General features: G+C 37.7%; 1 long non-coding RNA gene across 3 annotated transcripts; it reads left to right on the top strand.

Moving 5' to 3' along the window:
- The first annotated feature begins 9,455 nt into the window (after positions 1-9,455).
- LOC113313775 lies at positions 9,456-11,389 on the top strand. Of its 3 annotated transcripts, XR_003342044.1 has the most exons (4): positions 9,456-9,528; positions 9,709-10,294; positions 10,378-10,552; positions 11,004-11,389. It is a non-coding gene; the product is annotated as an uncharacterized LOC113313775 (long non-coding RNA). The 3 variants fall into 3 exon arrangements; XR_003342042.1 differs by having other exon boundaries at positions 9,709-10,552; XR_003342043.1 differs by having other exon boundaries at positions 9,457-9,528; positions 9,704-10,552.
- The last annotated feature ends 3,374 nt before the right edge of the window (positions 11,390-14,763 follow it).

The following is a 14,763-nucleotide window of genomic DNA, read 5'->3' as shown; positions in this document are numbered from 1 at the left end:
TTAATAAAATTGGTGAATGATCACTAGAAATTCTCGGAAGATGTAAAACACCTGAATTCTCAAACAATAAGCACCAATCTGGAGAGGCTATAACCCTGTCTAGCCGTTGCCTTATTAGACCTTGAATTTGCCTCCCATTTGTCCAAGTAAAAGCTGGACCAGAGAAGCCTAAATCCAGTAGGTGATTTTCTCTGATAAAGTTATTGAAATGGGTTATGGTGGAATTTAAAGATTGATCACCTCCAAATTTTTCTCTAGTTGAGGAGATTGCATGAAAGTCACCAATATAGCATTTAGGACCTTGAATTTGTTGAGAATAGAAAGAAAGACTCTGCCAGAAACTTCCTCTGTCTAATCTATTTGGGGGAACATAAACACAAAGCAGATTCCAGCTTCGAAAAGCACCGTTTTGTTTTACTTCAAGATGGATCAAATTTCTTGAAGAAGAGATAACTTCTGCTTGTATATCGTCTTTCCATAATAACCAGAGACCACCACTGCGTCCCATCACTGGCACAACACAGGAATGAGAATAACCAAATTTACGAAGAATTGGAATGGAGTCTGCTTCTGATAATTTAGTTTCTGATAGAAATACAATGCTGGATTTTGTACTTCTAAGGAAAGGTTGCAAAGTTTGAATTGTTGGGTCATTCCCTAACCCCCAACAATTCCATGCAAATACTAACATGGACCGTGCGGCCATTTAGGGCTACCGCCACCGCCCATTCAGCATCTGAATCCTCCTCGAGTTTTGAATCCAACTGTGATTGTGTTGCTCCAGAATCGATGCATAATCTATGATGCATTCGTCCAGTGCTGCTTGAATCTCTGCTGGTAGTTGGTTCCGAAATAGAGGCAATGCGAAGTTCTCTAGCCATCGATTTCCATTCACGCTTTCTGGTAACCTTGGCTGATTGTCTGGGATTCTGTAAAATGCATCCACTGTCACCACTCTGTGATTTGTGGTTTGACCTGGATAAAAGTTGATGAAGATTCTCATTGATTGATTTATTAGAAACCTCAGTTGTTGAAGACTTTAGTTTTTGGTAACAAACTGGAATAATTCTGATATTTGAAGAGACTCTGAACTTTTAAAATTCGATTGAGAAGAGTTCTGTTGTTGCTGAAAAGTATTTTCTTTTCCTTTTACTAGCTCTGAGTTCTTGTGTTGAAGAGCAGCGATCGAAGTAACTTCAGGACCAAAATATTTTGCTTGATCAGATGAAACTGGATGACCAATAATGGAACTGTTATGAGCAGTTATAGAAGTAATAGAAGATGATTCCTGATTGGAAGATGTTGACTTGTAGTCGAACTGTTTGGTAACCGTTTTATTTTTATTGTTCAATACAAATCCACATTCTGGTAACTTCCCATGCAAGTTATCTCCATTAATAAAGGACGGTTCAGCTGGTGACGTGGATTGAAGATTCCTTGTCAATGATGAGTTGTATTGATGACTCATCATCCCTGTAAACTTCTCCGATGACGCAAACTAATTAACCATGCTTTCAGTTATTTCTTCATCTTGACAGATTTCTTCACCAACATCTTCATAATTGTTGCCAAAGTTCTTCAGTGAAGCATTGATTGATCTTTTATATTTTGGGATAATAAGATCAAGAGCTTGTTGTTGAAGTTCTGGAGGGAATTCTTGATGAACTTTATCCTTTAGTTGATGAACTTTTGGGCACATTTTCAATAAATGACCTAAAAGACCATAGAATAAGCAGAATCTCGGCAATCTTTCGTATTTGATTTCAGCGGTTATCTCTTGACCATTTGTTGTAGGAAAAGAAATGGTGTCTCGAAGAGGTTGCCTGATGTTCACCGGAAGTGGAACTCTGGCAAATTTTCCCCAATTACGGGCCTCTTGAATAGTAATGGTTCTATGGCTTCCAACATGTGTAATTAAACCTTGAATAAATTTTCTGTCCAGATAATTAACTGGAAGTCCATGTAGTTGTGCCCAGAATTCAATTTTGTCGAACATATATTCATGTGGAAGTTTGTTAGGGATGCATCTCTCCAGAGCAAGTAACTCGTCTCTTGAAACCCAAGGAGATGATTCCATAATAAATTCCGAGTCCGAATGTGATTCGAATTAGATAAGATATGTTTCAGACGTGAATTCAGAAACGTAGAACTTTTGGTTGATAGAATTCCATAATTTATGAAGCATTTCTCTAACATTAGAGATCTGAAAAGTTCTAGGTGATAAAATTAGAAGAACCAGACAGTTTTGATAGTCCTTTGAAGAATTTTATAAAGGAATATCGATACTGATTTTTCTAATTGGTGTTTCTTTGTTTAGAAGATTAGCGAACTGATGAATCATATCAGAGTTCTGATTTTGTTGAAGTGAAGGAAATTTTGAGATAGACATGATGGATTATAAGAAAAGAAATTAAAGAACAAAAGAATGCCCAGGGCTATTGATCAAGAATTTAAAATTTTAAAAGATTTATAATTTGGAAATCTTCGTTGAAATACGAAGAAATCCGAAGACTTGTTAGATTACAGACCCTTGTGTGGATCAAACACTGGGGAAGAAGAGTATTGATTTAAGATATGAAGATGGTAGATTTATGGAAAGAATATGTTAAAGGTTGAGTAGTTTCTGAAGAAAAAAATTTGCAGAGCGTCTCTCTCCTTCTCACCCCAAAGGTTCTCAGACTAGTTTTTCAATCCAACTTTATGGGAGTGTTATTTGTTTTGGGTTAAGCTGCTTTGTTAATTCTGCATATAAGAAAACCATAGGACGGTCGGAGTTGGCTTATGTTTTTTTTTTTGCTTATAAAAAGTAAAAAAGAAGAGTTGGATAGGTGATTATTTGGCTTTTCAATAATAAATGGACATAATTAACACTTGACTGTTTACCATAAAAAAAAAAAAAAAAACTATTGACCATTTCGAATATTGTTCATTTGTTCTTATCATTATGAAGCTACAAATTATTTGGGTGTGCCGTGTGGCCTACACACCAAAATATTAATGACTTAAACTTGAATCTCAATTTCTTCAGAATGCAATGACTGATCGAAGAAAACTCCATAATTTACTTCCCATGAATCCCATCAGTAATTTATCGAAAGCCCGGTTAGTAGAATACGATATAGCCCGATCATATGTATATTAAAACTAAACCTGCTCATCATCTGATAAATGTTCCGAAAAGTGAACACTTTCTTTTTTTTGATAAAGAAGAGATTTAATTAGGAAGAAGAGGGAGGTACAGAGAACTTCTTACAAGTAGTAAGAAGAGCCTGTAAAAAGGAAAAAAAAAATAATTACAAAATCTTAGAAAGATTGTATCCCAATTGGAAAGCATGCCACTGTAGTTCCCTCTTAATGTAGCTTTGCAGATTCATGCCCATGAGAAAACTAATGCTCTTGCATTTTGAGTGACTTGATCAACATTACTGTCTTTCGCCTGAAAAAATCTATTCTTTCTTTCATTCCAAATGGTCCAAAGTGCGGCACCGGGATTAAAGACCATACATTTTTATCACCTTCAGGGACTTTTAATGAGTACCATACTTGCAGCAAATTGTGAACAGTAGAACGCCAGACGCCATGGATCTCTTGAGATGGCAGAAGAGAATACCATTTTTTTTTTCGAGAAAGAGCAATCAAAGAATATGTGTTTAATATTTTCCTAGGCATTGCCGCATAGGATGCACTTGTTCACATGATGATAACCCCATTCAACATACTTATCAGTAGTGATCAATCTATCATCGGCAGCAGTCCATAAAAAAAGTTTACTTTAGCTGGTGCTTTATTATTCCAGATTGCCTTGTGAGGAAAGAGTGGATGATTGTACCTTGATGGATGGCTGAGTATAAGGAGCTTGTGGAGAAATTTCCAGTTGCGGAGAGGGACCATCTCCTTCTGTCTTCCGTGTTGCACAGTTGAGGGGGAACTTCACCAATTATTTCGAAAAGTATTCCCATTGCATGTTTGTTAGTTCTGGCATTACTATTGATCCCATCTTCGAATGTATTTGTCTTTGCTTCTGGTTCTTTTTCTTGTGTGTCTCTCAAAATACAATTAGTTTTTTTTTTTTGAAGCAAAAAATACAATTAGTTGAACAAGAATTAGATGCTCTTTTGAAAAGTAAATCAAGCCTTATTAACCAAACTCAATCCTCCTCACTTCTTGGAATAGGAATTCTTCTGCGAGTACAACGAGTCCATGGAAATGGCTTGGAATTATTCCCAACTGCCAGGGTAGCGATGCGGAATTGAGCTTAATAATAGGCTTGACTTTTCACTAACTTCGTTAGCCTTGACTTGAGGGGCCTCAACCAACTCTTCGCAACCATTCCTTGCCAAATTGGTCCTCTTACTAAAGTCACCTACCTTGATTCTTACTCGAATAATGTTTCTGGACATATTCCACCAGAAATAGGTCTGCTCACAAGTCTGCTATAATTAGAACTTTCTCAAAATCAAATCTCGGGTGTCATTCCCCGAGAAATCAGTAGGCTAAGGTCTATTAGATGTGTATATAATCTGCACCACAGCTGTGTATATAGTCCGCACCGTCGGCAGTCCATGTATAGTCCAAGTCTTCAGGAATATGGTTATTGAACTTGTTGTAAATCCGAGTCCTATGCATCTTTGGTTATTTGTAACAAGCCCTGTAAACTCGTTCTAGCTGTTAGGTCTTTCATTCTTTGTAACTTGTATAAATACTTAATGTAGAACAATCTGTAAGGTGCGAGAGATTAATAAAATCAATTCTTTAGAATCTTTGATGGTATCATCTTGATCCATCCTAGGACCTATCTCATCTTCCGCTACATCTTTCTCTCTATCCTTTCATCATGGTTGAATCTACTCCTCAAACACCACCAGACAGTCCTCAAGATCAGACTTCTCAACATCAAACTTCGTCTGCAACTCCGATCATTCCTGCCTCAGGAAGCTCCAGAATTTCAGATCCATATGTTATCCATCCCAGTGATAACCCTGCCACTGTTTTGTTTTCTCCATTGTTACAGGGTGACAATTATGGATCCTGGGTTCGTGGAATCACCAAGGCCCTCAACGCAAAAGGGAAACTTGGATTCGTAGATGGTACTCTTCCTCCTCCTACTGATGCTCTTTCCTATCAGTGATGGAAGAGATGCGACGATCTGGTGGGCAGTTGGCTTCTCAACTCATGCCAACCTGATATCCGGGCAAGCTGTCTATATGCTCCTTCTTCTCATGCAATATGGAAGGATCTGCAAGTGAGGTTTTGTATCTCTAATGCACCTATTTTATTTCGATTGAAATCTGCCATAGCTGCTATACGGCAAGAGTCGATGTCTGTTTCCTTATACTACACAAAGATCAAAACATTATGGGATCAATATGACTCCCTTGTTGCTGTTACTGAGGTGTGTATTTTTGGTGCTGGGAAACACCTGCTTGAACTCCTAGAGCGTGACAGAGCCATGGAGTTTCTTCAGGGCTTGCATGATCGTTTCTCTAATCTCAGAAGTCAGATCCTGTTGATGGACCCTTTTCCAACTGCTCTGCGCATATTCAACATGGTGCAGCAAGAAGAGGAACAACAACACATCACTTCCAGCCCTATTCCCAACATCGAGTCTGCTGCTTTGAACACCAACCGTTACGCTGCATCCTCATCTGGTTCTCGTCCTGCTACCAGCCATAACAAAAGGCCTCGACCTCACTGTGATTATTGTAATCGTCATGGCCATGTTCGAGATAAATGATATCGTTTACACGGTTTCCCTAACTCTTCTCTGTCACAGCTAGTTGCTGCCAATACCACTGCTACCCATTTGGAATCCCAGCTTACCCATTCACCTGATGCTCCCATCTTCTCAGCTGATCAGTATTCTCGACTGTTCGCTCTTATCACTCCTTCGTCTGAGGACACTCAAATGGAATCCAGGGTGAACTTCGTTGGTAAGTTATTTCACACTTCTTCTCTTGAACCCTGGTTTGTTGATAGTGGTGCCACACACCACGTTTGCAACTCCTTGTCTTACTTCACTTCTTACTCTCCTGTCACATCTTTAATTCAAATGCAACTTCCTGATGGTACTCTATCTACTGTCAAGCACATTGGTGAAGTTGTCTTCTCACCAATTTTAACATTGCATAATGTTCATTATATTCCAAATTTCAAATTTAATCTGTTGTCTGTGAGCCAGTTAACTCGCTCCTTGGATTGTGTGGTTATTCTTACACATAATTCTTTTACCTTTCAGGACCGGCTCACGACCAAAGTGATTGGTCAGGGTGAACTTGCCTCTGGTCTTTATCAATTACGGGCTTCTACATCACACTCTCCAGCCTCTAGAGTTTTTTTCAATCATAAGACATCCTTCGATACATGGCATTGCCGGCTTGGACACCCTAGTTTAGCTCGTTTTCGTTTTCTTTGTAATTCATATGACTATATTAAGTCAAATTTTTCTAGCTTCTGTGATGTATGCCCTAGGGATAAACAAACTCGTCTGCCTTTTAATAAGAATCGTATTTCTTCTCATCGTTGTTTTGAACTACTTCATTGTGATATATGGGGACCCTTTTCTACTCCTTCTCTGACTGGTGCTAAATATTTTCTCACCATTGTAGATGATTTCTCCAGATGTACTTGGGTATATCTCATGCATACTAAGAGTGAAACATGCAAATTTCTCAAATTTTTTGCTTCTCATGTTATGACTCAGTATTCTACCCAACTTCATACCCTCTCTACAGGTTCTTCCCTACCTATCTTACCAGTCTTACAACGTATTCAATCAGACAATGGTACTGAATTTTTATCACGTGAATTTCAGGCATGGATACATGCAAATGGTATTCACCATCAGCGTAGTTGTACTTATACTCCCCAACAAAATGGGGTGGTTGAAAGGAAACATCGTCATCTATTGACTGTTGCTCGGGCTCTTCGTTTTCAGGCCAATTTTCCCATTACTTACTGGGGTGAATGCATTCTAACAGCAACATATCTCATCAATAAAATGCCAACTCCAATACTATCTAAACGTTCTCCTCATGAGGTCTTATTGGGTACGAAACCTAACTATCGTCATTTACGTATTTTTGGTTGCTTATGTTATGCTCGCAATACTAAGATCACACATAAATTTGATTCACGTGCTATGCCAGGAGTATTTCTTGGTTATCCATATAACCATAAAGGTTATATCATTCTTGATCTGTCCACAAAATCCACCTTTGTGTCTCGTGATGTTATTTTCCATGAGAATATTTTTCCTTTTAAGGATGCACAGATTCCTACTGATGACATTTTTCAATCTGTTCTTCAGGATGATTTTGTTTATGACGATTCAACTTATTCTTTGTAATTGCAACCGTCTCATCCCTCTACTGATTCTCCGCTGCAGTCCACTGTTGTCTCCTCGCCCAATACTCATTCTCCGACACCTTCTCTGTCACACATGGAAACTGCAGTCGATCCACCTACAGTTTCTTCACCTACTGTTGTTGAGCCTAAATCTATTTTACGTCGTTCTACACGTGAATCTCGTCGTCCTTCACATCTCAAAGATTATATCTGCTCTGTGAAGCAATGTAAGTCACCTTCTCCATATCCTCTTACACGTTGTATTTCGTTTACTCAATTCACTTCCCAACATCGGGCTTTCATTTTATCTGTTCTCACTAATGATGAACCACGAACTTTTTCCGAAGCCATTAAAATTCCAGATTGGCGCACTGCTATATTTAAGGAACATATGGCTTTGGAGGACAATGACACTTTCACTCTTACTGATCTTCCTCCTGGCAAAACTGCCATTGGATGCAAATGGGTTTTTAAAACCAAATATCGACCAGATGGTACGATTGAACGTCGTAAGGCCCGTCTCGTTGCTAAGGGTTATACGCAACAAGAAGGCATCGATTTGCATGACACTTTTGCTCCAGTAGCCAAGCTGGTTACTGTTCGTGTTCTTTTATCAATTGCTGCCATTCATAATTGGTCACTCCATCAACTTGACGTTAAAAGTGCTTTTTTTTACAGGGTGATCTCGAAGAAGATATTTATATGAAGATCCCTCCAGGTTTTCACAAGCAAGGGGATACTCGTGTTTACAAGCTCAATAAATCTTTATATGGCCTTAAACAAGCTTCTCGTCAATGGTTTTTTAAACTTTCTTCAGCTCTTCTTCATGCAGGTTTCACCCAATCTCATGCTGATTACTCTCTTTTTACTTTCCATTCTGGTGCAATCTCCATTTATGTTTTGGTTTATGTCGTCGACATTGTTATCACTGGTAATAATGACCCTGCTATTCAGGACCTCAAGCACAAACTTGAATCTCAGTTTTCTCTCAAAAACCTTGGTCGCTTGCAATATTTCTTGGGCCTTGAGGTATCACGTTCTCCCAAAGGTATTTTACTTGGTCAACGCAAATATATTCTTGACATTGTGACTGACTGTGGTCTTTTGGGAGCTAAGCCTTCTCCTTCTCCAATGGAGCAACATCTTAAACTACTGCCATCCTCTGGTGATCCTCTATCTGATCCCAGTATTTATCGACGTCTCATAGGTCGTCTCTTGTATCTTCAGGTCACACGTCCTGATATCACATTTTTTGTTAATTATTTAAGTCAATTCATGCAACAACCATGCTCTGGTCATTTGGCTGCTGCACATCGTATTGTTCGTTATCTTAAAGGTACCGTTAGTCATGGTATTTTTTTATCTGCCTCAAGCTCTTTGTCTCTCTCGGGTTACACCGATTCTGATTGGGCAGGCTGCCCTACAACTCGTCAATCAACGACAGGTTATTTTACGATGTTAGGGGACAGCCCTATTTCTTGGAAGTCCAAGAAGCAACCAACAATATCTCTTTCTTCTGCTGAAGCAGAATATCGTTCTCTTGCACGACTTACTTCTGAACTGCAATGGTTGCATTATCTTTTCATTGATCTTCGTATCACTATTCCAAAACCTATTCCCATTTATTGCGATAATCAAGCTGCCATTCATATTTCTGCTAATCCTGTTTTTCACGAACGAACTAAACATATTGAAATAGATTGCTACTTTGTACGTGACAAACTTCTTTCTGGTCTAATCAAACCCACTTATCTACCGTCAGCTTTACAATTAGCCGATCTTTTCACAAAGCCGCTGGGAGTGGATTATTTTCTTCGCCTTTCTACTTCGTGCAGATGGTCCTCAGCCTCCAACTTGAGGGGGGGGGGGGGGGGGGGGTATTAGATGTGTATATAATCTGCACCACAGCTGTGTATATAGTCCGCACCGTCGGCAGTCCATGTATAGACCAAGTCTTCAGGAATATGGTTATTGAACTTGTTGTAAATCCGAGTCCTATACATCTTTGGTTATTTGTAACAAGCCCTGTAAACTCGTTCTAGCTGTTAGGTCTTTTATTCTTTGTAACTTGTATAAATACTTAATGTAGAACAATCTGTAAGGTGTGAGAGATTAATAAAATCAATTCTTTAGATCTGTGAAGGTCTCTTACCGTTTTTGATATTTACAGCAACAATCTCACAGGTACAATTCCTCAATTACTCAATAAGTAGGTCATTTGAAAATTTTGACTTTTTTTTTATCTCTTTAAAATGAACTAATTGGTTCATTAGAATTAATCAACAATCTAATACAGTTGAAAACTTTGTATTTGGCTGAGAACTAATTTTCTGTTTTTATACCTCAATATTCATGGCAGAACAGATACTTGAAGAATTTGTGGCAGGTAATAACGATTTCACGGGTTCTATCCCAAGAAGCCTTAGAAATTCCACCATCCTTAGAACTCTCGTGCTTCAAAATAATGTACTGGTAGATAATATAACAGAGGCGTTTCACATATCTAGATAGGTTTAACGTCAATAACAACATGGTGTACATTCAGCTCTCAAAAAAATTGGCTAGGTTTTTCTCTTGTGTTAGATCGAGTAAGGTGCAGCGCTCACATTCGAAGAGAACAGATGGTTACGATCCTAATCTTCTAAATCCTTCTTATTAATTTATTGATTTTTGGGAAATTGGTTTTGGTTGTGATAATCTTGAATTTTTTGGTACATTCAAAAAGAAAAAAAAAATCTTACTATCATCAGTGAAAATATGGGTAATGAGTTATTGTTGTGTGGAACATTTGTTGTCTGTGTTCCAACAGAGGATTGAAGCAGACCAAGCTGAATTTCAACATAGATTACTAATGTTCGTGTATTTGGATCAAGAGAGCTTATTGTCGCCACTGATGCGTTCCATCCAAGACGCGATTTAGCTGAAGGAACATCTGGACGTGGGTATAAGGGTATTCTTGAAGATGTTATACTTTGCAAATTTAGTCCTAAGTAATAAATGACTATTCAATGTAACGATTAACTTAAATTTCAGGAAGTTGCCGTGAAAAGGTTTTATGAGCAGAAAGATTTGTGGGTGGAGGTTCGAATGCACAGCTGCATCGAGCACTCTAACCTCATCAAGATGATTGGTTACTGTGATCAAGGGAAAGATCATATTGTTGTTTATGAATTTACGTTGTTACGACCGTTGAATCTTCACTTACATGGTAAGGTTTCTCGGTTCTCACCATCTCATGGATCATGACATGGTAAATCAACTTTAAGAAGTAATAAACTGTTGTAGACCTTAAGCCGGGAAAAAAGCCTCTAGCTAGATGGAAGACTAGGATAGGATGAAGATAGCAGAAGGTGTTGCGAAAGCTGTAGAGTATTTGCATAATTAAAAGGATCTTCTTATAATTTATATAGTGCCTCGAAAAGAAACCAGTATTTTAATTAGTAGAAGTAGATGAAAATTATAATCCAAAGCTGTCAAATTTTGGTTGTGCAAAATATGGTCCTAAGTGTTTACACCACGCCGAACGGAAAGCTGCCATACGGTTATAATGGTTGTATCGAGTTACGTATGACTGGCATTGTAGCACAGTAACTTTGACATCTGATATCTACAGTTTTTTGTATTGTTTTGCCTGAGTTGATATCTTTCATTTTGATCAGCAAAGTAAAATGTGTGAACGAGAATAACCTCATAAAGAACCCGGAGCAGACATGGTGACCACTAACGTACCAAATTACGAAGAAGCACCGGGTACAACAGAATCTGATTAATTTACCCCGTCAACCAATGTACATAGAACATAAGCAGTTACGAAGGTAGATTTATGGGATGAGAGTGGCGGTAAAGTCATGGAACAATGAACTTATGAAAGAGTTGATGATAATATTCTCGGCAAGGGGAAAAATTGTAACAAGGTTGATAGACTGCAAGTGGTTTTCAATTACGGAAAGTGTAAATTACATCAATATCATGTATTCGGTTCGAAATAGATATTTTTGTTTCTTGTTTTAGAGACTTCAGCTTATACAAACTGATTCTTGCTTGACTTGGCATCTAACTATGGTTAGGCTATTAAATTTTACATGGGTTTTGCATGCTACACTGTCTAGTTTTGCTTATGTTGAAATACTTTATGAAAATAGAAGTTTTTAATCTGTTGGATATAGCATCAACAGAAAATCACAAAGCAGTCTTTATTCGAACTTGCAATAAAATCAAGCTTGTTCAAGAGCTTCAGAAATTCAGAGCATAAACCTCTATGAGTCGAGTTCAAGTGACTCTGGAGAAGCAAAGTTTTAAATACTTTATTGAGAGTCTGACAGCTTTTTCATATGATCGTTTGAGATAATAACATCACTATGATTCCTCTACTGTCTGAGAACTTGTAAAAGAGGTCAATCTCCAGGATCTCCGTGCTGATAGGAGATTAATTGGGACAAAACTTGACCCACCTATTTTGTTCGCAGGCTGTGTCCAACACTCGTATCTTTGCTGTATAGATCCTATCTTGGAAACAGTTGCATTCAAATGGAAACTTGGGCCTGCTTGGTATGCTCCCACTACAGCATTCAGGTACTAAAATGGAGGTTTATTTACTCTAAACGGATTTGACGTTAAAATGGAGTTCTTAATTTTATGCACTTGTCATTGTTCAGTCATGGAACATAAACCAAATACCATACGGACTGGATATACATTTAGCAAGAGAAATATGTCCTACATGAACATACAATGGTAAGGTTAGTAGGTTACAGTTATAAGTAGAGGTTAAGTTGGCTTCTGGTAGATGGCACAATTAAGGGTCAGTGGATTATGATGCTAGTCGTTGATCGAGAGAAAACTTTATTCAGTGGATATCCTTTTCCTCTCCAAGTGGTGTGAAGAGTGATTCATCCTTTGCACAATCCGATGCGCGTGTGATTGATTTTGTATCACCAGAGCATTGGGTCTTAGTCAGGTATGCTCTTATTTTCAATTGTATGGTATTCAATTCTTTCTATTCTTTCACACGTGGTTTATTAGTCCCACATTGTTGGGTAATGTTATGGGCATCCAACTCAAAATTAGAACGATTTTTTAGGGACCATGATTTAGAAAGGTGGAAAAGAGGGAGTTGAATAACAGTGTCGTAAAATCATTCATGTCAAGGGTTCACAAATATAAACGAATGATTCTACACCTATCGGGTTTTATCCCGTAATTTTTCTCGTGAAGGAATCAATGCACGAGGCAAAAGCTCTTTACCACCGGGATAATAAAAGGGTAGAAGTGGGGCCTGGTGTTGTGAGTAGTAGTATAAATTCCGGGACTTTCTAAATGCCCATGTTTTCTTTGGTGCTTCCATTAAAATCGAAAGAATTATTCGAACTTTTGCCAAATTTGAGTAACAATAATCGAAAACCACTTGAAGTTAATAGAATCGAAATAAAGTTGCAACATGAGAAACCCGTAATATATTTTGTCGAGAATTCAAATTGGTATTCCTGATCCTTCAAGTAGTCACTTGGTTAAGGAAATTCAATTTTGGTGGAGAAAAAATTTAATTCCTAAAGATTTGAACTCCAACTTTCCGGTCCTTTGACCAAAAATCAAAGGTGCCAAAATAGCAGTTCATTTCAGATTTATTGGCCTTAACAACTTCAGTTTCAAAATTTTCACAAAAACTCTAATTCCAGAATGAGCTTACTGAAGGCTAAAGTTGTTACTCCCCAACAAAGAGCCTACACCAAAGGGCAAACCATCCAAGAATAGATTGTTATTGCTTCAGAAATGGTAAACGAACTTGATATAAAAAGAAGAGGTGGAAATTGAAAAAGAGAGGGTACCAAGTACACTACCAACTTTTTTGTATGGCAACTGTATGGACAAAACCTAATACAATCACAAGTAGGTCAAAGTAAAGACCCTTGTAGAAAATTGTATATAGAGTTTTTCTCTTTCTCTTCCACAATCAATATGTATAGACCAAGGATCCTTGAGCCTGATTGTGTAGAAGAGTTCTTGGATGATCTCAAAAATCAATATCCAAGATTAATCTACTCTAATTCGGATTAAGAGGATCCGAATTCTAACAAGTATGAAACTTGCAATCCATCTTTCAAGATACGAATTCAACAAGAACAAGTCTTGTTTTTGATATCAATTTATAAGGACTTAAACTATCTAGATTGATCACGTATTACTTGTTTTATTTATATTACAAACATAAACAATATAATGGGGAAAAGGCAAACACAAGACACCATAAATTTTGTTAACAAGGAAAAGTGCACCTGTAGAAAAACTCCGGAAGATCGTCCAGCATCAAACACCACATTGTATTAAAACCGCTGCAGACACTAGCATGCTATCAGACTTCGGACTGGAATGTAGTTGAGACCGAATTAACCCTCCAAGTAATTCAATCAAAGTCGTGTTCCTTGCGCCTCTTGAACCTCGCATTCTGCGTACTTGATTCCTTTAGCTGACGTCTTTTACAACCTAAGAGTTGCTTCAACCTCAGTAAAGAATTTTGATACCAATCCGCCTCTAACATACAAGCCTATTTGATTTTATTTTCGATTTTTTAATCTAGGTCTGGAAATCCGTTTGCATTAGACAAAGTCCAACAAACCCCAAGAGTTCGAAACACTTACACTCAGTTAATTGAAAAGCCTGGATTACTAACCACCTCTCAAGAACAATTTAAACAAATCAAAGAAGAGTTTATATATCTATCTTCAGGAATAACAGAGTCTCAGACGAAGAGAACTTTATGATTTCTATCTATATAGTTCCTGATGCAATATTACGAAAACCTCAAAGTTCAAGAAGAACAAGTTTCTGATACACGAACTATCAGTTAAAAGATAAGTTGTCCGGGCTTCACGAATCCTTAAGTGGAGTCTTCAAAGTCGCAACCTAATTATGTTTCTTAGAGTATACCTAAGTTTTAGAGGACGACTCTAGCTTCACAACTAAGACACAATAATTCCAGGGATTGAGAATTCCAGCTACAAGGGTCTCTCTATTTATAGATTTTCAAGGATTTAGGTAGCTTTGAATTCAAGCTATGGTAGCTTGAGATCCAAGAAAACAGTTTCTCAGTTTAGATGAAACTCTTAGTTAGAATTCATGTAAGCATGTGAGATGTCCGCCTTGAAATTACACAAAAGAATATGCACTATGATCCAGAATTCTGGAACCGTGCACAATGATGGTTCATAGCGGCTTAGTAGCCTTTGAACTTACAAGCACATAACAATGTTCAATAATACTCAAGACTTAATAAATGAACCACAAACACAAAATAAATAAAGTTAACTTTGAATTTTCTATGAGAATCGTAGTAAATCCGAACATAAACATGTAGAATAATTTATGACTTCTGCTAATACTAGAACTGGACATGTTCGCAAACCTTTGACAGTTTATGAATTC

This window comes from Papaver somniferum, chromosome 9, assembly GCF_003573695.1.
Source record: "Papaver somniferum cultivar HN1 chromosome 9, ASM357369v1, whole genome shotgun sequence".
Lineage (NCBI taxonomy): Eukaryota > Viridiplantae > Streptophyta > Magnoliopsida > Ranunculales > Papaveraceae > Papaver > Papaver somniferum.
This window is presented reverse-complemented; position numbering and strand designations above follow the sequence as displayed.